This window comes from Melanerpes formicivorus, unplaced genomic scaffold, assembly GCF_026170545.1.
Source record: "Melanerpes formicivorus ecotype bairdi unplaced genomic scaffold, bMelFor1.0.p_v2 SCAF_84, whole genome shotgun sequence".
In the NCBI taxonomy this organism is placed as follows: Eukaryota; Metazoa; Chordata; class Aves; order Piciformes; family Picidae; genus Melanerpes; species Melanerpes formicivorus.
In genome coordinates, this window is record NW_027142436.1 from 2,256,530 (window position 1) to 2,280,540 (window position 24,011).

The window sequence follows — 24,011 nt, forward strand, 5'->3', positions numbered from 1 at the left end:
CCCAGAAGTATACTGTGGCACTTATTTCCAAGATCTGATACATGCCAGAAAACCAACTTAATTTCTGCATTAATTTGTACCTAACTTCTCAAAATTATTTTGCTTGTAGTGGCTCATGCTTGGCTGTCTTAAGTCCTGTGCATAATGCCAGAATTGAACTGGTTTTAGATTGAGAGTAATGGGAGAGAGAAATTATGTCATTTGTCTGGACTTTCCAATATCTATTTTTTTCTATACTGGTATAGAAATAATGGCATCAAAATTTGCAAGTAAATGTATGACTTAGCTGCTCTTCTGGAACATTAAGTTGATTTCACTGCTCTGATGTATTTTGTTCTCTTTTCCTTCCAAATCTTTGACCATTAATTGTATGCCTGTGCAATATTTGACTGATTGTAGATCTGGTAAAATTTGCAAGGTGGTTTGAGTTGATGGTTGTTTTCCCTTGTAAATAAGGAATTAATTAATCTTTGAAAAGACTAATGTCTAATGCTCTCTAGAGAAAATCATCCTTCTGTTTGATAATGGGTGTTATCTTTGACTGTTTTCAGAGTAGAATTCCTTTCTGAACCATCTGCTATTCGAGAAGGCTCCGAGGTGACCTAATTGTGGCCTTCCAGTATCTGAAGGGGGGCTACAGGAAGGCTGGGGAAGGACTTCTCAGGATCTCAGGTAGTGATAGGAGTAGGGGGAATGGAATGAAGCTGGAGGTGGGGAGATTCAGGCTGGATGTGAGGAGGAGGTTCTTCACCATGAGAGTGGTGAAGCCCTGGAATGGGTTGTCCAGGGAGGTGGTCGAGGCCCCATCCCTGGAGGTGTTTAAGCCCAGGCTGGCTGAGGCTGTGGCCAGGCTGATGTAGTGTGGGGTGTCCCTGCCCATGGCAGGGGGGTTGGAACTGGATGATCCTTGTGGTCCCTTCCAACCCTGACTGATACTATGATACTATTCCTTGTGCCAGGAGAAAGTTCTTCACTGAGAGAGTCATTCGTCATTGGAATGTGCTGCACAGGGAGGTGGTGGAGTCACCATCCCTGGAGGTGTTCAAGAGGGGATTGGATGTGGCACTTGGTGCCATGGTCTAGTCATGAGGTCTGTGGTGACAGGTTGGACTCGATGATCCTCGAGGTCTCTTCCAACCTTAGTGATGCTGTGATACTGTGACACTCTGATTTCCTTCCTGTGGGTGAGCAGGGGTTTTAAAAGAAGAAACACTTTGGAAATAAAACCGGTAGTTGTCATCAGTGCTAAAAGGTCTGTGGGCCTCAGAGGTGTAGGGTGCAACAGCAGCAGCTGAGATTCTGCAAAGGATGTTCTTGAAAGTCCTTCAAGTGGCTCAGTTGGTAGTGCATCAGACCCTTAATGGGAAGGTTGTGAGTTCAAAGCCTGCAGTGGGCAGTAGTGTCCTCCCAACTCTAGTCATGAGGTCTGTGGTGACAGGTTGGACTTGATGATCTTTGAGGTCCCTTCCAACCTTAGGAATACTGAATACTTTAGAACCCTTATTAGGAAGGATAACAATGGTAGTTAATTCTTTAAAAATATTGGTTTGCACTTTAATTTTGCTCAAAGAGGAATAGGTAATCTCTTGTGCATGTGGGTACAGTGCATGTAATCCAGGGGAAGATCATGCAGGGAAGAAATGCTAGCATGTGTAAAGGCAGGAGTACAGAGCTGCTGTTCCACATGCTTGGGTTTTGGAGGAGATTTTCTTGTGAGTGGTTACAAAATTAAACTACAGAGCTGGTAATGTTTGGATAATGCAGATGATTTACTATAAATACCACATGTAGCACTCAAATTTTAGTTCCCTTTCATTGGTTTCTAGCTCTCAGTTACTTTTAAAAGAAATTTTCAGGAAAGATAGAAAGGAGCAAGGTTTAATTCTAGCTGACTGTTCACAGTAAAAGCACGGATATTGTTTTTTGTCCCCAAAGGATATTATCATAACCTGAGAGAGTTTAAAGTGAAATGCACAAGTTAAAACTGAACACATCTTATCAAATGCCTGCAAATGGAAGTTTAACCTACAGTGACACTGTTAGCAAAATGAAAATATTCAACAGGCTGGGGTCAGAGTGGCTGAGAGCTGCCAACCAGAGAGGGACCTGGGGGTGCTGATTGACAGCTGCCTAAACATGAGCCAGCAGTGTGCCCAGGTGGCCAAGAGGGCCAATGGCATCCTGGCCTGCATTAGGAATAGTGTGGCCAGCAGGAGCAGGGAAGTCATTGTGCCCCTGTACTCTGCACTGGTTAGGCCACACCTTGAGTCCTGTGTCCAGTTCTGGGCCCCTCAGTTTAAGAAGGACATGGAGAGACTTGAAGGTGTCCAGAGAAGGGCAAGAAGGCTGGGGAGAGGCCTTGAGCACAGCCCTGTGAGGAGAGGCTGAGGGAGCTGGGATTGTTTAGCCTGGAGAAGAGGAGGCTCAGGGGAGACCTCATTGCCCTCTACAACTACCTGAAAGGTGGTTGTAGCCAGGAAGGGGTTGGTCTCCCAGGCAAACAGCACCAGAACAAGAGGACACAGTCTCAAGCTGTGCCAGGGGAAGTATAGGCTCGAGGTGAGGAGAAAGTTCTTACTGAGAGAGTCATTGGTCATTGGAATGTGCTGCCCAGGGAGGTGGTGGAGTCCCCATCCCTGGAGGTGTTCAAGAGGGGATTGGATGTGGCACTTGGTGCCATGGTCTAGTCATGAGGTCTGTGGTGACAGGTTGGACTCGATGATCCTCGAGGTCTCTTCCAACCTTGGTGATACTGTGATATGATTTTTAGTGCTTATATACTTGAGGAGAACTTCCCAGAATTAAACAATTATTTCAGAGTGTTAATACAAGCAAGGGGAAGAGTCTGGGGTTTATGCTTATTATCTCTGCCTCAGATACTACGCTCCAAAATTCCCAGGCTGAGCTTGTAGATGTGGACAAGTCATGTAAGTTTTTTGTCACATGTTTTGGTGCAATACTTAGAGCAGTTTAGATAATAGGAAGAAGGGCAACAGCAGCATTTGTTTCCCATTCTTCTCTGGCTCTCTAGCTCTGTTGCCTTTGTGGCATTAATTTGTGTAGCCGATACCTTGTCAGTGATGCAATAGATTGAAAATTGAATGATGGTTATGAGTGTGAGTTTACACTGAGTTCACATTACAGTAATTTATTTTGCCTTCTGGTTGTTCCCCCTTACCTCTCCTGTGCTAATTCCAATTATGTTAGTTGGGTTTTGAATCCTGTGTACATTTTGCTTTCTGAATGGGAGAGACTCTTTTGTTTTTAAGAAGAGGTCAGAATATGGAAGCATAATGGGAAAATCAGTTTACTAACTGCCCTCTTCTTCACTGATTAGTACAAATTATTCCTAGCTTGTTGGAATGCAATTTGCATTTGAAAATGCCCATAATAAATTGGTATGAAGAGGCCTAACAATTTCTGTGTAAGGGAGTTCTATTTACTCAAGTTTATGTGTAATCTGAGTTGCATGCAGTGTTTCAGCAGCTCCTTCTTGAAATGCTTGCTGAAATTTGTTGGCTCATACATCTCCAGTGGATATGTTGATTTGGAAACACCAAAATACTGTCAACTCAAAATAGCAAAATCCAAATGAATCTGTATCATTTTGTTTACAACAGTTTCAGGGTTGATCAGGTTCACTTGTTTCCTTGTCTGCACCTTTGTTTTTCTAGAGGAAAAGTACTAGATGTCAGGTAGAAAAGAACCTCTTGATTTCATTACAAATGGAAGTATATGGCATACCTCAGTTTTTTCTTTGGGTGGGGGGTATTTGTAGGGGGATAAGGGAGTAGAGGGCAAGTGGGGGCAAGAGCACTTCCAAGGGGTTAGATATTCCACCTATACAGATGGTTCAGATTCCTACTGTGTCAGTTTTCTAGTGTTTGATAAGGCACATAAAGCAGTTGTGGGAGAAAGCAGCATATCACTTGTATCCATGGTAACTCGAAAGATACTTTGGAACTCAAAAGGATAGAATAAGCCAGAGTAATAGGTCTCATTATGAGGGCAAAATACATAAAAGGTTCAGGCATATGCTTTTAATTAGTTGCCAAAAATAGCTGGAATAGAATAGAACAGACGACGCTGTGAACAATAATTCTTCGTGTTAGAAATGAGCAACATTTGAAATGGGAAGATGTGCTCAACTGAAAGGCTTTTATCTTCCAATCTTATGGGCATTTGGTCCATGAATACTAATGGATTTTCTATGGCTTCTTAATCATGCTTAGGACATGAGAGTACACACTGATAAAGGCTACTGCAAGTCTCATATGGCTACAAGTTTCAGAAGTTCCATAGTGATGTTAATTCTCGGGGCTGTGATGCAGCTCGTTATGAATGGCATGTACAAAGCACTCTCCTACATTTTGCAAGTGCACTGCTGGAAAAATAAATGTAAAGGCTGCTTCTGTGTAGGGATAATAAAAAAAGATTGAAAATGCAGATGAGTTTGAGACTGAAGATGCAGTGGCTTTCAGAATAAGTCACTTGGATTTTAAAATAGGAAGGTGAGCGATGGGGGAAAGTGTGAGCATGTAATGTGAAACGAGTGGATGGGGCAGAACCCTGGAGAAGGAGAAGAGAGCCATGGATGAGGTTCAAGACAGAGGATACTTGAATAGCCATTTAAACAGAGACATTTTTTTCTACAGTGAATAATTTTAAAGTTTCCTCTTGGAACAGCAGTGTTTGTGAGGAACCATCTTGTATTGCAGTGCCATTCTCCCCGTTATTTCCTCTGTTGCTATAGAAACTAATTCTAGTGCAGCTGTGATCGCTTATCAGCATTCTGATGTTTCAATACCCATTTCTTATTTTGAGTTATTTAAATAGCCTTGTCTCACTTCGAAGCAAACTGCACATTTCATCACTGCTGAACTGTTGACTGGTCCAAATGTTAATGCCGAGTGATAGCAAAAGCTACTTGATTCTTCTTCTTGTTGCTGTGTTTCGGTGTGATTTGCTTGTTTGGTTTCTTTTTCCCTGCTATCTAAGCTATCACACTTAAAGTTTGAATAGCAATCAAATTCAGGCTTTTTCACCTGATGAATTATAAAGGTCTGTATTTGCTGGCTGACATCAGCGTTTGGTAGTGGATATTACTTCCCTATATAATAATATTAATATAGTAACTAATAGTAATAGTAATAGTAATTAATAGCAATATTAATGAGGTTTAATATTTCACAAACCTTAATTTGTTCCTGTGACAGAGACATGTCCATGGGTTGTACATATGTGTGTTTACATGTATGTTCCCCTGTGTGTGTATCAACCATTGTCAGGATGATTTTGAACTTTAAAGTCCATGTGTTACCATGTTCATTTTAGCAAAGTGAAAGTTTCAGTGGAACTACATTGTCTAAAACTAGTTTGCTGTAAGGTATACTGTGGCAGACTCAGAAGCTGACATCGAGACACTTGAAGGTGTCCAGAGAAGGGCAACAAGGCTGGGGAGAGGTCTTGAGCACAGCCCTGTGAGGAGAGGCTGGGGGAGCTGGAGTTGTTTAGCCTGGAGAAGAGGAGGCTCAGGGGAGACCTCATTGCCCTCTACAACTACCTGAAAGGTGCTTGTAGCCAGGAAGGGGTTGGTCTCTTCTCCCAGGCAACCAGCACCAGAACAAGAGGACACAGTCTCAAGCTGTGCCAGGGGAAGTTTAGGCTGGAGCTAAGGAGAAAATTCTTCACTGAGAGAGTCATTCGTCATTGGAATGTGCTGCCCAGGGAGGTGGTGGAGTCCCCATCCCTGGAGGTGTTCAAGAGGGGATTGGATGTGGCACTTGGTGCCATGGTCTAGTCATGAGGTCTGTGGTGACAGATTGGACTTGGATCTTTGAAGTCTCTTCCAACCTTTGTGATACTGTGATACTGTGACAGAATGCCACCAGTTAACAAAGTATTGTGGCTATTTGTTGCTCTTTGTATTATGTCTTTGGGATTGGGTTTCTTTGGGGGTTGTTTCCTGGGCTTTTGGGCGGCTTTTTGTTTGGTTCCTTTTGGTTTGCTTTGTGGGATGTGGGAGTTTTGTTTTGTTTGTTTGTTGTTCTTCTTGTTGGTTGTTTTGTGTTTGTTTTCTTGCTTACTATTTTAGTTTCATTTTAATAATGACAGTACTGTGCAGAGGAGCTGGTCTTGCCTGTGAATTGTTAACTGCATTGTAGATGTTTGAGATATCTCTGTTTGGGATGATCCTCATCCTTCATTATTATAGTACTGAATGGAGTTTTTTACTGTGTGTTACAGAATCAGTGAGGTTGATCTACTGATTGAAAGAGAGCTAACTTCAAAAGTAGACCAATTTGCTCAGGGCCATAGCCTAAGAGAGCTTTGAGAACCTTCAAGGTTGTTGATTATTACACAGCCTCTTCCAGTTTACAGCCACACCAGTTCCAAAGTTTGTCCCTTATTTCAGTCAGGATTTCCTTTGTGGCAATGTACACATATACAATTTATATACCTGTTTTATACATTGTTTAATAAATTAGTTTATTAATTGAGTATTTTAATCTCCTATTGTTGAGATTTGAGAAAATTAACGTTCTGGTTATGAGCCATGCTCATCATCATCCTGCTGAGGATGTTTTCAATTATAATGTTAGGAATGGAATGGAATGGAATGGAATGGAATGGAATGGAATGGAATGGAATGGAATAGAATAGAATAGAATAGAATAGAATAGAATAGAATAGAATAGAATAGAATAGAATAGAATAGAATAGAATAGAATAGAATAGAATAGAATAGAATTAACCAGGTTGGAAAAGACCTTTCAGATCATCAAGTCCAACCTATCACCCAACACCATCTAATCAAATAAACCATGGCACCAAGTGCCCCATCCAGTCTCTTCCTAAACACCTCCAGGGATGGTGACTCCACCACCTCCCTGGGCAGCACATTCCAATGGGCAATCTCTCTTTCTATGAAGAATTTCTTCCAAACATCCAGCCTAAACCTCCCCTGGCACAGCTTGAGACTGTGTCCTCTTGTTCTGGTACTGGCTGCCTGGGAAAAGAGACCAACTCCCACCTGGCTACAACCTCCCTTCAGGGAGTTGTAGAGAGCAAGAAGGTCTCCCCTGAGTCTCCTCTTCTCCAGGCTAAGCAGCCCCAGCTCCTTCAGCCTCTCCTCACAGGGCTGTGCTCCAGACCCCTCCCCAGCTTTGTTGCCTTTCTCTGGACACCTTCCACCAACTCAACATCTTTCCTAACCTGAGGGGCCCAGAACTGGACACAGAACTCAAGGTGTAGCCTAAGCAGTGCTGAGCACAGGGCACAATGACCTCCCTATTCATGCTGGGCACACTATTTCTGATGCAGGCCAGGATGCCATTGGCCTTCTTGGCCACCTGGGCACACTGCTGGCTCATGTTCAGCCTACTGTCAACCAGTACCCCCCAGGTCCCTCTCTGCCTGGCCACTCTCCAGCCACTCTGACCCCAGCCTGTAGCACTGCATGGGGTTGTTGTGGCCAATGTGCAGAACCTGGCACTTGGATGTGTATCTAAAAATCTTGCTGACACCAAATGAGGAGAAAGAGTGGGATGGGAACAGGTCTGAAGACTTATGTGGTAGAGTTTCTGATGTTGTAGCAAAGCCCCAAAACTGTTCCAGTAGTACTTTTCAGGATAATCACTGCCTTTCTAATGAGCACACACTAATTTCATGTGGAGTGAAATAAATCATTTTCGATTTTGAAATTTTCATACAAACATTTTGCAGCTGTAGCTGTCAGACTAATTACTAATTAACTGCTGTACACCACCTTCAAGTTTCTCATTCAACAAGCAGTAGCAAACAGTAATTTCTTATGCTAGCAAAAATTTATATACCTAGTTTGGAAGTTCCATGAGAAGCAAATTTTGATGGATTTGCATGTTTTTATTGGTCACAGCAGCTCCTCATTCCAGCGTTGTGAGGATAACACCTAGGGTGTTTGTGACAGCATAAATCTTCAGTTAATGTTTTGGAAAGTTAAATGGGTTGAGAACAATACACTGCACTCTGATCCTTCATTGTTCAGTGCTATTGTTTCTCTGGATGGATGACATGGAAGGCTGGTTCCTCTCTCACTGTTTGTTGAAGGCTGAAGCATCATTCTGAAGACCACGTGGGCCTTCTGTATGCAAGATGCAGCTTGGCCACTGTTATCTCATCCTCATAACTTCACAGAATCACAGAATCACCAAGGTTGGAAGAGACCTCAAAGATCATCAAGTCCAACCTGTCACCACAGACCTCATGACTAGACCATGGCACCAAGTGCCACATCCAATCTCCTCTTGAACACCTCCAGGGGTGGTGACTCCACCACCTCCCTGGGCAGCACATTCCAATGGTTCACTACTAAGTGAAAAACTTTCTCTTCACCTTCTGCCTAAACTTCCCCTGGTGCAGCTTGAGACTGTGTCCTCTTGTTCTGGTTACTTGGGAGAAGAGACCAACCCCCACCTGGCTACAACCTCCCTTCAGGTAGTTGTAGAGAGCAATAAGGTCTCCCCTGAGCCTCCTCTTCTTCAGGCTAAGCAACCCCAGCTCCCTCAGCCTCTCCTCACAGGGCTGTGCTCCCAACCCCTCCCCAGCTTTGTTGCCCTTCTCTGGACACATTCAAGTATCTCAGTGTCCTTCTTACATAGCTCTTAGGACTGGTGCTATGGCTGAATGAAAATTTCTTCACAAGCCAGACTAACATTCATCTAGTCCTGCCAAAATGCAGAAAATTATTTGGTTTGTGAATTGTATGATAACTATGGAAGCAGCAACAGCTACATCATGTGTTACATATAAGCCTAGTAAAGCAGTTTGTCTGTGGCAGTGAGAGGTCTCAGATGTGTAAGGAATTTAGTTTTGAATAATTGTGTTTCTGTATGCCTGGAGAATCTTGTCTGCTTGCCTTTATATTTCTAGACAGTTGCCTGTAAAAGTCTTACTAGTTCCATTATCCTTAAGCAAACTTTCTATAGGCACTAAAAGGTTTGAGGGGATTCCTGACCATATGTATATGTAGACAATTTTCTTCTGTTGTTGACCTGTTAGGTACTCCTGGAAACTTAGATTGTCCTTGATTTTTCTGGGTTTTATATTCTTTCACACAGTAGCACAGTGTCACCAAGGTTGGAAGAGACCTCAAAGATCATCTAATCCGACCTGTCACCACAGACCTCATGACTAGACCATGGCACCAAGTGCCACATCCAATCCCCTCTTGAACACCTCCAGGGATGGGGACTCCAACACCTCCCTGGGCAGCACATTCCAATGGCAAACAATTCTCTCAGGGAAGAACTTTCTCCTCACCTCCAGCCTAAACTTCCCCTGGCACAGCTTGAGACTGTGTCCTCTTGTGCTGATTGCTAGAGAGAAGAGACCAACCCCTTCCTGGCTACAACCACCTTTCAGGTAATTGTAGAGGGCAATGAGGTCTCCCCTGAGCATCCTCTTCTCCAGGCTAAGCAACCCCATCTCCCTCAGCCTCTCCTCACAGGGCTGTGCTCAAGGCCTCTCCCCAGCCTTGTTGCCCTTCTCTGGACACATTCAAGAGTCTCAATGTCCTTCTTAAACTGAGGGGCCCAAAACTGGACGCAGGACTCAAGGTGTGGCCTAACCAGTGCTGAGTACAGGGGCACAATGACTTCCCTGCTCCTGCTGGCCACACTATTCCTAATGCAGGCCAGGATGCTGTTGGCCTTCTTGGCCACCTGGGCACACTGCTGACTCATGTTTAGGTGGCTGTCAACCAGCACAGTATCGCCAAGGTTGGAAGAGACCTCGAGGATCATCAAGCAGCCCCAGGTCCCTCTCTGTTTGGGAGCTTTTTGTTTGGTAAAGTCATGAGAGCTGTTTGAAAAGCAAATAAACCTTTGATTTTTCTAATATACATATATATATATATTTAATGTAATCTATAGATATATATACACTATATATTTTATATATATATGCAATATGTGTAAATATATATATATAAAATATACAATATATGCAGGAAACACAATTCATTTTACTAAAGCTAGTCACTGAGCCAGTATGTGAAGGAAAGAGGGTGGGGGGAAATACCTGAATAAAGACATCAAGGTACTTTGGAATCTCAACATCAGAATAAAGAAGTACCACCATCTCCCCATTCAAAAGGAAAAATAATAACAAACCTAAAGTCTACACACAATAAGACATGCTTATTGTGAGGGATGTCTTGCCTCTCATGAAGTGCAACTTTCTGTGTTCTCTGGCTTGTGCAGATTTTCACCTACAAGTATGGATATTCCCGCCCATCAGACATCACTTATTGCTCTTTTATCTCTTTGTTCTTTTGACATGACTTTTTTCTCAGATCTGAGCCACTCTTTTTCTGTGTCATGTGGTTGTTTTATTTTCCCCATTCCTTCACCTTTCTTCCTCTGTCATTTTTGCTTTGTTATTTTAGCTGGTTTCGTAATTTTTCATTCCTGTTTGCATCTCGTGTGTTCTTTCTCTCTGCTCTTTTTCTCCTTTGCTGTAAAGATCTGCTACACTTCTCTCCCTTTTATTTCTTTCCTTTATTCATCTACCTATCACCTTTTTTGAATCATTGCACCTAATTCCTCCTTGTGCCTTTTTCCTCCCCTTTATTCCTTTTACTTTTTGCCCCACCATAATATTTTATTGTTTGTTCTCTTGTCCTCCTCCACGTCAGGTCTGGTGATAATGGGAAATTCTGTGGGGGTATATCTCTTAAGAAGCTAGTGGCTTGGAGGCTTCCATGTTGGTGCTAGTACACAATTCAGGTGATTTTTGATTAATAATCATTTGCAAGGCTTGAAGGGAAAATAAAATAAACCCAGAAGAAAGAGCTAGGCTACTAGTCTTAAAAGACTTGGGTTTAGTTCAGCACTTCAGTCCTGTGATTATGAGCACTTCTGAGCTATATTCACAGCAATCTTTATTGCTTGTTATTTAAACCTGTACTTTAGCTCTCTCTTTGTAAAATGCCAACCATGTTAACTTCTACTGTTACAGCAGTGCCATTATTCACATAATATATATTTCACATGTATTTTAACAGTTAGGAGATGCTCAGGCTGAGATCACACAGATATCTTAAGTAGATGGGCAGAAAATTGCAGCTTGTGCCCTGCTGCAGTGGTTCATGCAGAATCATTGTAGCACTGTTACTGACATGCTCCAAGAGAATATTCTTCCCAGACAAAACTGCTGTTAAAACAAGGCAGAGCAATCAAAGCACGGTTTGTGTTCCTATTCTGGAAACAGTTCTTGACAGAAAATAGCTTTCCTGCTTCGTTTGTACTAGTTAGGATAGTAAGAAATAGAGCTGGAGTACCAGGAACTTTATGCACTTGGGGGGGGGATGTAATTACGAAATGCAGCTACCAAGGTGAAGCTGTTTTGGAGAAACCATGAATGCAGTGGGGTTTAAGTAGCAGAAAGAGTTATCACTGAAGGAGTTAGTTGTATGTCATTGTAGTGGTTTGAGCCTTAACTGGAGTTTAAGAGTTCAGATGGTAGCAAAAACCTGAGAATTCCTCCCCCCACCCCTCTCCTTTTCCCTGCTAAGGAAAAAAGAGAGAAAGAAAAAAACAGGGGTAGGGGAAGGGAGAAGGAGGTACATCTACCCAAAAATAATCTGGAGTCAGGAAGTAGGAGAAGTCATTTTTTAACAAAATATATATCTCTAGCAGTAAGAGGAAGGGTTTAGAAGGGTAAGGAATAAGGATGAAGAAGAAAATACATGAAACCAAATGTGGATGGCCTTGTATCTCCCTGGATGTGTGTGGATTTCAGTCCTTTAGGGAAGCCTGGATGCAGCAGGGAGAGGATCAGGCCTGACCCCATGGCAGAACCAGGAGGCTGGCAGCGGCTGTTGGTGCTTTGGAACAGGCGAGGAAGAGGCACAGGGGGAAAGTGGCTGCAGGGGCACAGGGGGAAAGTGACTACAGGGGCAAAGGGGGAAAGTGGCTGCAGGGGCAAAGAGGGAAAGTGACTGCAGGGGCAAAGAGGGAAAGTGACTGCAGGGGCAAAGAGAGAAAGTGACTGCAGGGGCAAAGAGGGAAAGTGACTGCAGGGGCACAGAGGGAAAGTGGCTGCAGGGGCACAGAGGGAAAGTGGCTGCAGGGGCAAAGAGGGAAAGTGACTGCAGGGGCAAAGAGAGAAAGTGACTGCAGGGGCACAGAGGGAAGGTGACTGCAGGGGCACAGAGGGAAGGTGACTGCAGGGGCACAGAGGGAAAGTGGCTGCAGGGGCACAGGGGGAAAGTGGCTGCAGGGGCAAAGAGGGAAAGTGACTGCAGGGGCAAAGAGAGAAAGTGACTGCAGGGGCACAGAGGGAAAGTGGCTGCAGGGGCACAGAGGGAAAGTGGCTGCAGGGGCAAAGAGGGAAAGTGACTGCAGGGGCAAAGAGAGAAAGTGACTGCAGGGGCACAGAGGGAAGGTGACTGCAGGGGCACAGAGGGAAAGTGGCTGCAGGGGCACAGGGGGAAAGTGGCTGCAGGGGCAAAGAGGGAAAGTGACTGCAGGGGCAAAGAGAGAAAGTGACTGCAGGGGCAAAGGGGGAAAGTGACTGCAGGGGCAAAGAGGGCAAGTGACTGCAGGGGCAAAGAGAGAAAGTGACTGCAGGGGCAAAGAGGGAAAGTGACTGCAGGGGCAAAGAGGGAAAGTGACTGCAGGGGCAAAGAGGGAAAGTGACTGCAGGGTCTTCCTTTTTATAGGCTTGCTGGACAGGAATGGGGAGTGGAACAGATCACCTCTGACCCAGGGGGCCCCTCCTCCTGAGAGGGGGAAATCAACTCCCTCTCTGCTCACCTGGATCAGGTTTCTTTTGTCCCCTGGGGAAGCAGGGCTCTCGCAGCCCTCCCCCAGGATGGGGACAACCCACCACAGCCATTTAAAATAGAATTATGGGAAAAAGAATGATGGCATTCTGATACTTAAGGAACACACTTAAATGCAGTATATAGTGCTCAGTGGATCTTTTTTATCTCATCAATTTAATAATTATTGAGATCTTGGAGGGGATTTCTGCATCACTTAGAAAGCTTTATTTGGTTGGGGGTTTTTGTTGTTTGGTTTTGGGTTTTTTTTTGTTGTTTGATTGGGTTTTTTTTGTTTGTTTTGTTCTTTTTCAAATAAAAAAACTGAATGTGCCTGAAATGAGCTGCAAAAATACTAAAATGTACAAGCAAATGATGCACATAACACATTTATCTTGCTTTCTAATCACACTTTCTTTCCTCATTTGAGACCAAATAGAATGAGAGCAGGAACAGTGCAGGAATATTAGCTGTATGTTAAAATACTTCACTGGGAATTGATTTTAGACCACTGTGGGATCTTTTTCATTATTTCAGCACTTTATTGTGCTGCTCAACTTCGTGCTTAATACTGCAGCTGTTAGTAGTATTAAACTGGACTGGAATATTAACTGTAATTTAAAGTGAAAATTGTATTCAAATGAAGTGCTGCAATGACAGAGAAATATTTTCTAAGCCCACATCTGGCTGCTATTGTCCAGAGTGAACAGAGGTGCAAATCTCTCTCTAGACTGGCTGGACAGATGGGCAGAGTCCAAGGGCAGGAGATTGAACACATCCAAGTGCCAGGTTCTGCACATTGGCCACAGCAACCCCAGGCAGTGCTACAGGCTGGGGTCAGAGTAGCTGGAGAGCAGCCAGGCAGAGAGGGACCTGGGGGTGCTGGTCGATGGTAGGCTGAACATGAGCCTGCAGTGTGCCCAGGCATCTAAGAAGGCCAATGGCATCCTGGCCTGCATCAGGAATAGTGTGGCCAGCAAGAGCAGGGAAGTCATTCTGCCCCTGTACACTGCACTGGTTAGGCCACACCTTGAGTCCTGTGTCCAGTTCTGGGCCCCTCAGTTTAGGAAGGAGGTTGACTTGCTGGAAGGTGTCCAGAGAAGGGCAATGAAGTTGGTGAGGGGTTTGGAACACAGCCCTGTGAGGAGAGGCTGAGGGAGCTGGGGTTGCTTAGCCTGGAGAAGAGGAGTCTCAGGGGTGACCTTATTGCTCTCTACAACTACCTTATGGGAGGTTGTAGACAGGCAGAGGTTGGTCTCTTCTCCCAGGCAGCCAGCACCAGAACAAGAGGACACAGTCTCAGGCTGCGCCAGGGGAGGTTTAGGCTGGAGGTTAGGAAGAAGTTCTACACAGAGAGAGTGATTGCCCATTGGAATGTGCTGCCTGGGGAGGTGGTGGAGTCACCATCACTGGAGGTGTTCAGGAGGAGACTTGATGGGGTGCTTGGTGCCATGGGTTAGTTGTTTAGGTGGTGTTGGATTGGTTGATGCGTTGGACACGATGATCTTGGAGGTCTCTTCCAACCTGGTTTATTCTATTCTATATTCTAAAAGAATATCTGTTTACTTATGACATTAGCCAACACAGTGATCTGAAGAGTAGTGTAAAGGAAAGAAACCAGCATCTAAAGGTAACAGATAAGAGTTTTCTCTACCTAAGACATGGAGCAAACATTGTACCAATGCTTTACCTAAGGAACTATGAATATGGAAGGGAAGGCAAACAATTATACAGTTTTACTTCTTAAAGATCACTGCTCCCACAAAGCTTTCTAGTCAGATGTAGCCTTAGAAGCATTTTTGAAGTCTCTCTTTAAAAGTTTAAAAAGAAACAAAAAAGAAGAAAAAGGCAAGCTTAGTTTATTGATGTTTACATCAATGAGAGATTGCAGTATTGAAACAGTAGGGCTTAAACAATATGTAGATGTGTTTTGGGCAGCTGCAAGGCATAAACACAAAACCAGGTAGCAGAACTCCTTCCTGTTCAAGCTAACAGAAACACTGTGTAAGGAATCAGAGAATGATACTTACATTGAAAGAAAATTAATTCAAGAGATGCTAATGTATAATTTTCACTGAAAGACAACCAAAATATTTGGGGAGGAAACAAAGAATGTCTTTGACAGTTAGTTCACTGTAATACTTTAATAAGGTATTTGTAGCTTAAATGTTCTAATTTGGGCTCATTTTGGAAAGAGGAAGCCTCCAATTTTTCCCCAGTGCAGTGCTTTTCTCTGCTCCTCTGTAAAACAGGCTGTAAACTCTTGCACATGAGAAGTGCCCTTAGAGGTGCAGAACATTCTCTTTTGTCAGCAAACCAAACCAAGCTGTAGTTCTGCAGGTTCATCATATAAACAGACACCCTCCCCCCAAAAAAATTAAACCATTTAAAAAATCACGATGTAGATCTTCCTGAGGAAGAAAAATGAAGCTTTAAGGGCTGGGAATGAAGACAATTCTGGAATTTTGGATTTGTTTTAGTAAAAATTAAAAGAAGAACCTTTTCATTGTATGGAGTCCCAGCAGAATTAGCCTTAAGGAGGTGAGGAAAATCCAGCGCTAAAAACTTCATGTAGCATCAGGTGTAAATGGCAGCAACACTGTTTGGATTTCCACAGGTCTGGGATTAAGCTCACAGGGTATAGAATGTTACAAATACTAGGGGGAAAAAGATAACTATTTTTTACTGATGAAAAACCCAACAAAAAGATTTTATTGCATCTCTTTAGAATTATGGAATCAATAAGGTTGGAAAAGACCTCAAAGATTATCAAGTCCAACCTATCACCCAATACTTCATGACTAACTAAACCGTGGCTTCAAGTGCCATGTCCAGTCCTTTCTGGAACACCTCCAGGGATGGGGACTCCACCACCTCCCTGGGCAGCACATTCCAATGGCCAATTACTCTCTCAGTGAAGAACTTTCTCCTCACCTCCAGCCTAAACTTCCCCTGGCACAGCTTGAGACTGTGTCCTCTTGTTCTGATGCTGGTTGCCTCTTGTTTACCGATGAATTGTTTAACGAAGAAGACAGTTTAGCTGTGAGTAGAAGTCTAAGACATGGCAAATTAAGAAAGAAAGTGGGTAAATGATTTACTTTATTGTCCATAATGACCTCATACAACTCCCATATTGCCCTTTTTTCATTAAGCAGGACCTGTGCCACAACTCTTGTGGAAAAGAAACCGAATAATGCCAGGTCATTTGTTTCATGTTTTAAATTACATGTTGGTGGGGGTTTTCTTCCTTGCAAAGAGTCATGTCAGCTTTTCATTTTAAAGGAAGGAGAGGCCTGATGTTTCTTTCAATATTTAATGTTTATGTTTTATACTCCCTGTAATGTGGGGTAATCCAGTCAACATAACAGTGTTGGATGGGAGGAAAATTCAAACACGAAAATTCCATTTGGACTGTCTGTGCCGAAGATTGGAAGTCTCTGAGGATATTTAATCATTCAGAGTAAGAAAGGTTTCTTTAATTTTTAAACATGTATTTCATTTTATGTTTTATTTAAATTGTCTTAACATTTACATAGAACCCCTTGAAGGCTTCAAAATCTGATAATTTATGTTAGATTAAAAAAACCTTAATAATTATCAAGCACAGTGTGTGTGGAGATGCATTAGGGGAAGGAAAGATAGTTTGAGTATGAAGATATTCTGATAATTACAAAATATGACTTGCAGAGATTATTAATTTATATAGTGATTATTTGTTTTAAAGGAACTGAAACCCAGATTCCCAAAGAAGTTTTGTGTTACTGCTGCCTCCCACTATAGTATGAATATTTAAATAAGTAATAGATATGAGAAACTTCAACTTGCAAAAGTGTAGTTAATTACTGCTTATGAGACAGGGGAATTTCAGCCAATAGAATAGAATAGAATAGGAGTAGAGTAGAGTAGAGTAGAATAGAATAGAATAGAATAGAGTAGAATAGAATAGAATAGAATAGAATAGAATAGAATAGAATAGAATAGAATAGAATAGAATAGAATAGAATAGAATAGAATAGAATAGAATAGAATAGACCAGGTTGGAAGAGACCTTCAAGATCATTGTGCCCAACCTATCAACCAATCCAACACCACCTAAACAACTAAACCATGGCACCAAGCACCCCATCAAGTCTCCTCCTGAACACCTCCAGTGATGCTGACTCCACCACCTCCCCAGGCAGCCCATTCCAATGGGCAATCACTCTCTCTGTATAGAACTTCTTCCTAACATCCAACCTAAACGTCCCCTGGCGCAGCCTGAGGCTATGTCCTCTTTTTCTGGTGCTGGTTGCCTGGGAGAAGAGACCAACCTCTGCCTGACTACAACCTCCCTTCAGGTAGTTGTAGACAGCACTAAGGTCACCCCTGAGTCTCCTCTTCTCCAGGCTAAGCAACGCCAGCTCCCTCAGCCTCTCCTCACAGGGCTGTGTTCCAAACCCCTCACCAACTTCACTGCCCTTCTCTGGACTCGTTCCAGTAAGTCAGCATCCTTTGATGGCTAGGTTGGCTAGGATGACTAGGATGGCTGCTTCTCCCATATCTTAAGAGATGGCTGCTGTTGGAACTACCTAGGAAATACAGGCTGAGGAAAGATAGGTTTATGCTGGGAAAATTAATGAAGATGAAGTCTAAACATTGTAAACATGGAGAGAAACCTCTCCAGCTTCACTGTGAAACCTTGTACAGCATAGCATGCTCCACAAGGAACCAGGGCAGAAAAGAAACATGAGGAGCACTGGAAGAGGAAAGTTCAACTAGTAATGGAAAACTTAACCCCACCACCACATTTGTTATAGTAAGCTTGTGTATCTTTATATTGTGATTCCACTCAGAAACATGACTGAAAAGCTTTGTGTCTCATAGTTATCTATTCCAGGAATGCTCATTTTGGCCTAGATTACTTGCAGTCCCTTGAGGTTGATGGCAAGATACGTATCATCTACCCTTTGCTTTCAATCAGTGTCCTCCATGAGGAATAGAAGAATGGAATGGAATGGAATGGAATGGAATGGAATGGAATGGAATGGAATGGAATGGAATGGAATGGAATGGAATGGAATAGAATAGAATAGAATAGAATAGAATAGAATAGAATAGAATAGAATAGAATAGAATAGAATAGAATAGACCAGGTTGGAAAAGACCTTCAAGATCATCACGTCTAACCTATCATCTAATCAAATAAACCATGGCACGAAGTGCCTCATCCAGTCTCTTCCTAAACACCTCCAGGGATGGTGACTCCACCACCTCCCTGGGCAGCACATTCAAATGGCCAATCTCTCTTTCTGGGAAGAATTCCTTCCTAACATCCAGCCTAAACCTCCCCTGGTGCAGCTTGAGACTGTGTCCTCTTGTTCTGTTGGTTGTTGCCTGGGAGAAGAGACCAACCCCCACCTGGCTACAACCTTCCTTCAGATAGTTGTAGGGAACAGTAAGGTCTCCCCTGAGCCTCCTCTTCTCCAGGCTGAGCAACCCCAGCTCCTGGTAGTAAATCAGTAGTAAAAAGAAGTTGTTTGTTTACTTCTGACTCAAGTGTGCTAATGACTGTTTACATGCTGTAATTTCTGAGTGTGCCACCATTTCACTTACAGTTCTGGTTTCTTCAGCTGTTGAGCAAGGACTTTACTATTAGCACTCTATGAGTATTTTCCCAGCCCACTAAAGAACGAAAAACATAATTAAAGCAGCTAACACTTAAAGGACTGAATGGTGAAATCTGCTAAGTGCCAGCAATACCCTGACTTCTCGATTTAGAGTTTATGAAACTTTTGGTACTAAACAACTCAGTTTCATTCTTGCTATCAGAATGCAAAGTTACTTCACATCTTTTGGATAGAAGACTGGATGTGGGATCTTTGTCTTTCCTCTGTTCTAGTATTTTCTGACTGCTAGGAACCTCAGGATAAACTCAGTTTGGTTTCTCTGTGGTTATTTCTGTATTCCAGGTTTGGGATATCTGTTGGCTTGTTTTCACCCTATTTAGTCCAAACCAGTGTGGAGCAGGGAGGTCATTCTGCCCCTGTACTCAGCACTGGTTAGGCCACACCTCGAGTCCTGTGTCCAGTTCTGGGCCCCTCAGTTTAGGAAGGAGGTTGACTTGCTGGAAGGTGTCCAGAGAAGGGCAACGAAGTTGGTGAGGGGCTTGGAACACAGCCCTGTGAGGAGAGGCTGAGGGAGCTGGGGTTGCTTAGCCTGGAGAGGAGGAGACTCAGAGGTGACCTTATTGCTCTCTACAACTACCTGAAGGGAGGTTGTAGACAGGCAGATGTTGGTCTCTTGTCCCAGGCAGCCAGCACCAGAACAAGAGGACACAGTCTCAGGCTGCACCAGGGGAGGTTTAGGCTGGATGTTAGGAAGAAGTTTTACGCAGAGAGAGTGATTGCCCATTGGAATGTGCTGCCTGGGGAGGTGGTGGAGTCACCATCACTGGAGGTGTTCAGGAGGAGACTTGATGGGGTGCTTGGTGCCATGGGTTAGTTGTTTAGGTGGTGTTGGATTGGTTGATAGGTTGGACTTGATGATCTTGAAGGTCTCTTCTGACCTGGTTTATTCTATGTATTCTGTGTTTAAGTGGAAAGTTTCTTGGGAAACTTGCATAGAAACAATGCAGCAATTAATTTGAGATTTTCACTGTAGCCATTTGCTTGTTAAGAGTAGCTCTTTAGGAGATGTTAACTAGCAACATTCAGTGGTCTTTGGAAGGTCTTCTTTGCATTTGTCACAGTACACAAGTATGCACAAGTGTAACTGAGTCTAACATTACACCTTAAATGAAAGGTAGGAGGTATGTTACAAACAGTGGTTCTACTGTAAATATGCAGTTGCTACTTCACAGAATCACAGAATCAATAAGGTTGGAAAAGACCTGAGAGATAATCAAGTCGAACCTATCACCCAACACCTCAGGACTAACTAAGCCATGGCACCAAGTGCCACATCCAATCCTCTCTTGAACACCTCCAGGGATGGTGACTCCACCACCTCCCTGGGCAGCACATTCCAATGGCTAATGACTCTTTTTGTGAAGAACTTCTTCCTCACCTCCAGCCTAAACTTCCCCTGGTGCAGCTTGAGACTGTGTCCTCTTGTTCTGGTGCTGGTTGCTTGGAAGAAGAGACCAATCCCCCATCTGGCTACAACCTCCCTTTCAGATCGTTGTAGAGAGCAATGAGGTCTCCCCTGAGCCTCCTCTTCTCCAGGCTATGCAACCCCAGCTCCCTCAGCCTCTCCTCACAGGGCTGTGCTCAAGGCCTCTCCCCAGCTTTGTTGCCCTTCTCTGGACACATTCAAGTCTCTCAATGTCCTTCTTAAACTGAGGGACCCAGAACTAGACACAGGACTCAAGGTGCGTCCTAACCAGTGCTGAGTACAGGGGCACAATGACTTCCCTGCTCCTGCTGGCCACACTCTTCCTGATGCAGGCCAGGATGCCATTGGCCTTCTTGGCCACCTGGGCACACTGCTGGCTCATGTTCAGCTGCTGTCAGGCAGTACCCTCAGGTCCCTGGCCACTCTGTCCCCAGCCTGTAGCACTGCATCCTTCCAGACAGAAGGATTGGTTTGAAGTGTGTTCCTCTGCAGAAAAGTGCTGAAGAGCACTGAGTGTACATTTGATGCAAACACTTCTGCACAGGCTTTCCTTTCAGATCCAGATATTTCTCTCCAACACAATCAGTGTTAGGCTGCCATGCATTAGCAGTGGGGTTCTTTATTTATTTGAAGCTTTGATACATATGCAAAATTACATTGACAGATTGATTGTTCGAGTTAGTTGTTACTTCTGTGTGATTTTAAAGGAGAATCCTCAGTATCAGATACTCAGTGTTGCTGTATTCACTTTTGTCTGATGATAAACTTTCTTTTATATTGTCAGTCATCAGAATGTCTTCATATAGACTAGACTAGACTAGAATAGACTAGACTAGACTAGAATAGAATAGAATAGAAGAGACCAGGTTGGAAGAGACCTTCAAGATCATCGTGTCCAACCTATCAACCAATCCAACACCACCTAAACAACTAAACCATGACACCAAGCACCCCATCAAGTCTCCTCCTGACCACCTCCAGTGATGGTGACTCCACCACCTCCCCAGGCAGCACATTCCAATGGGCAATCACTCTGTATAGAACTTCTTCCTAACATCCAGCCTGAACCTCCCCTGGTGCAGCCTGAGACTGTCCCCTCTTGTTCTGGTGTTGGCTGCCTGGGAGAAGAGACCAACCTCTGCCTGTCCACAACCTCCCTTCAGGTAGTTGTAGAGAGCAATTAGGTCACTCCTGAGTCTCCTCTGCTTCAGGCTAAGCAACCCCAGCTCCCTCAGCCTCTCCTCACAGGGCTGTGTTCCAAACCCCTCACCAACTTCATTGCCCTTCTCTGGACACCTTCCAGCAAGTCAACCTCCTTCCTAAACTGAGGGGCCCAGAACTGGACACAGGACTCGAGTCACCGTCCCTGTAGGCGTTCAAGAGGAGATTGGATGTGGCACTTGGTGCCATGGTCTAGTCATGGGGTCTGTGTTGCTAGGTTGGACTCGATGATCCTCGAAATCCTTCCCAACCTAAGTTATACTCTGATACTGTGATACTGTGTGGCCTAACCAGGGCAGAATGACCTCCCTGCTCCTGCTGGCCACACTATTCCTGATGCAGGCCAGGATGCCACTGGCCCTGTTGGCTGCCAGAGCACACTGCAGGCTCATGTTCAGCCTACCATCAACCAGCACCCCCAGGTCCCTCTCTGCCTGGCTGCTCTCCAGCCACTCTGACCCCAGCCTGTAGCACTGCATGGGGTTGTTGTGGCCAATGTGCAGAACCTGGCACTTGGATGTGTTCAATCTCCTGCCCTTGGACTCTGCCCATCTGTCCAGCCCGTCGAGGTCCCTCTGCAGAGCCTCTCCACCCTCCAGTAGATCAATTCCTGCCCCCAGCTTGGTGTCATCTGCAAATTTACTGATGATGGACTCAATCCCCTCATCCAGATCATCAATAAAGATGTTAAAGAGCATGGGGCCCAGCACTGATCCATAGAATAGAATAGAGTAGAGTAGAGTAGAGTAGAGTAGAGTAGAGTAGAGTAGAGTAGAGTAGAGTAGAGTAGAGTAGAGTAGAGTAAAGTAGAGTAGAATAGAATAGACCAGACCAGGTTGGAAGAGACCTTTGCTATAATTCAAGTTTGCAGTGTTCTCAGAGAGCCATAACATGCAATCATTGTTTTATTGCATCATTCACTATGAGGAGGGGTGAATTAATATAAAATGAGGCATTTTCACTTTAAGGTAATCTGAAAACATCTTTTTATGTCGAGAAAACTTTTGTTCAGCAATAGCTTTACACCTGATTAGGCAGAGGTGTCCTTAGACTTTGAAATTTGTTGTAAGGGGTGACATGCCATTTCTGTTTGATAAAACTAGACTGTAAACACTAAACAGTTAATGTCTACCCAGTGTTTCCACTTTTCCTGAGACTGAATCATAGCTGATTAAGAAGAATTTTCTTTTCTTCCCTTCTTCTCTGCCTACACTAAAAGTACCCTCTCTGTCACATAGCCTGTGTAGAGTTTTCCCATAGGGACATATAATGGAGTTCATCAAAGTGAAAAAAGTGAGTCACAGAGTCATTTATTTACTCATGTAAGACAATAATGGTGTTGATGGTTAGCCAGACACAGTTTCATTTTGTTGGATTGTGGAAAAGCTGTGAGTTAAAAGGTCTTTGCAGACTTGCTTACAAGTGAAAAGAAAGACATCAGGTCATAGCTACATGGGGATTATTGTCTCATTTAAGAGCTTGTTGCCTTTTACCAACAATGAGCAGAAATGTTGCTCTGAATTTCCTATAACATTTAACTATATGAATTGTGAAAAGGAAGTTCTGTTTTCGTGGGATAGAGAGCCAAAGCATATGTGGTGCTGATTAATTATTGTTAAACTATCAGGGTATATTCTAAACACATATTTGAAGTTTCCTGGGCACACATTGCTTAGTACTGAAATAAAGAAGGAAAAGATGAGTGCTTTCCCACATCTCACTGTGTTCTGCACATGAAGCTTTCTCACTCTCCCTGCATGGTGATTTCACGATTCTGTCTGTACTACCTAGCTCAGGTTCACATGTAAGCTTTCATGTGTGTCTGTTGGACTGATGGCTACCTTTGGAGTACAGGATTCCCTGCATGCTCTGTTTTCCTTTCAAGCCATGTGGGGCTGGAATTTCAAGAGTTAGTGGCATTGGGCTAAGTAAGAGTAGAAGACCTTTTGCAGGGGTACTGTAACAGTAATTCAGAATCACTCAATGGTAGGCTTGCTCTGATTGGTTTATCAGAGAAGAGGGGATTCCTGACAGTGGTATCATCAGGTAGGAGTGTTATGGTTACTCTTTGCCTTAGCTAAGGCTAAAAGGAGCTACATTAGGAGACCAGTGAAATAGAGAAGAGCTCTGCATTCCCATTATCTTTGAGGCCAATGTTTATCTGTGCAGTAGATATCCTCCATAATGAGATGTCCTGTTTCTGTTCTTCAGTTGTCCATCTGGGGATCTACAATGCACATTGGCTCCCTTCTATCCAGCATGCCTGGATTCTCCTCCCATGGCAGTGTGCACTGGAAACACTGTGGTTTGGGCTTCCAAATAAAAGAAGAACCTTTTGATAAGACAGTGTGTTTCCCAAGGGAAAACACATTACTGTGTTTTCAACCCTGTTCCATAAAGGGTATCTTACACCTACTATCTTTGCTTATGTGGTGCATTGAACAACTGGTAATTAGCTCTGAAGCAGTTAAAATATTGAAGTACTTGGTGCCAGTTTAGGACACAGGCAGGGCAATCCTGTGCAAAACTGTGGTGATGGAACTAAAATGTACCACCCTTGTCAGCTTGGGAAGATCCATTTCTTTCTTCCATTAATCTGAAATCAAATCCAACCCTGTTCCAATGGTAATACTTCTGTTAACTTCCTTGCTGGGTTCATTTTTCTGTGAGTGAAAATAGTATGCCTGACACCAGAAAGCACTGTAGCTTTGAACCTTTTAGTTCTTTTGTAAGTTAATTCTATGTTTGAAAGGCATCAGAATCTTCATTAAAACCTCTGCAGAAGATATAAACAGGATGTGATGCAGGCTTTTATCTGTCCTTGCTACTCCTTTCATTCCAGCTACTGCACACCTTGCTGTCTCTTTCCAGTTCTAGTCAACCATGTAATGCT

The 24,011-nt window shown here is 43.6% G+C and overlaps 1 protein-coding gene across 5 annotated transcripts in view; it reads left to right on the top strand.

Annotated features, from left to right (window-relative positions):
* The window catches only part of SYT14 (synaptotagmin 14), a 129,856-nt gene that overhangs the window by 80,237 nt on the left and 25,608 nt on the right, over positions 1-24,011 (top strand). The window lies entirely within an intron of this gene.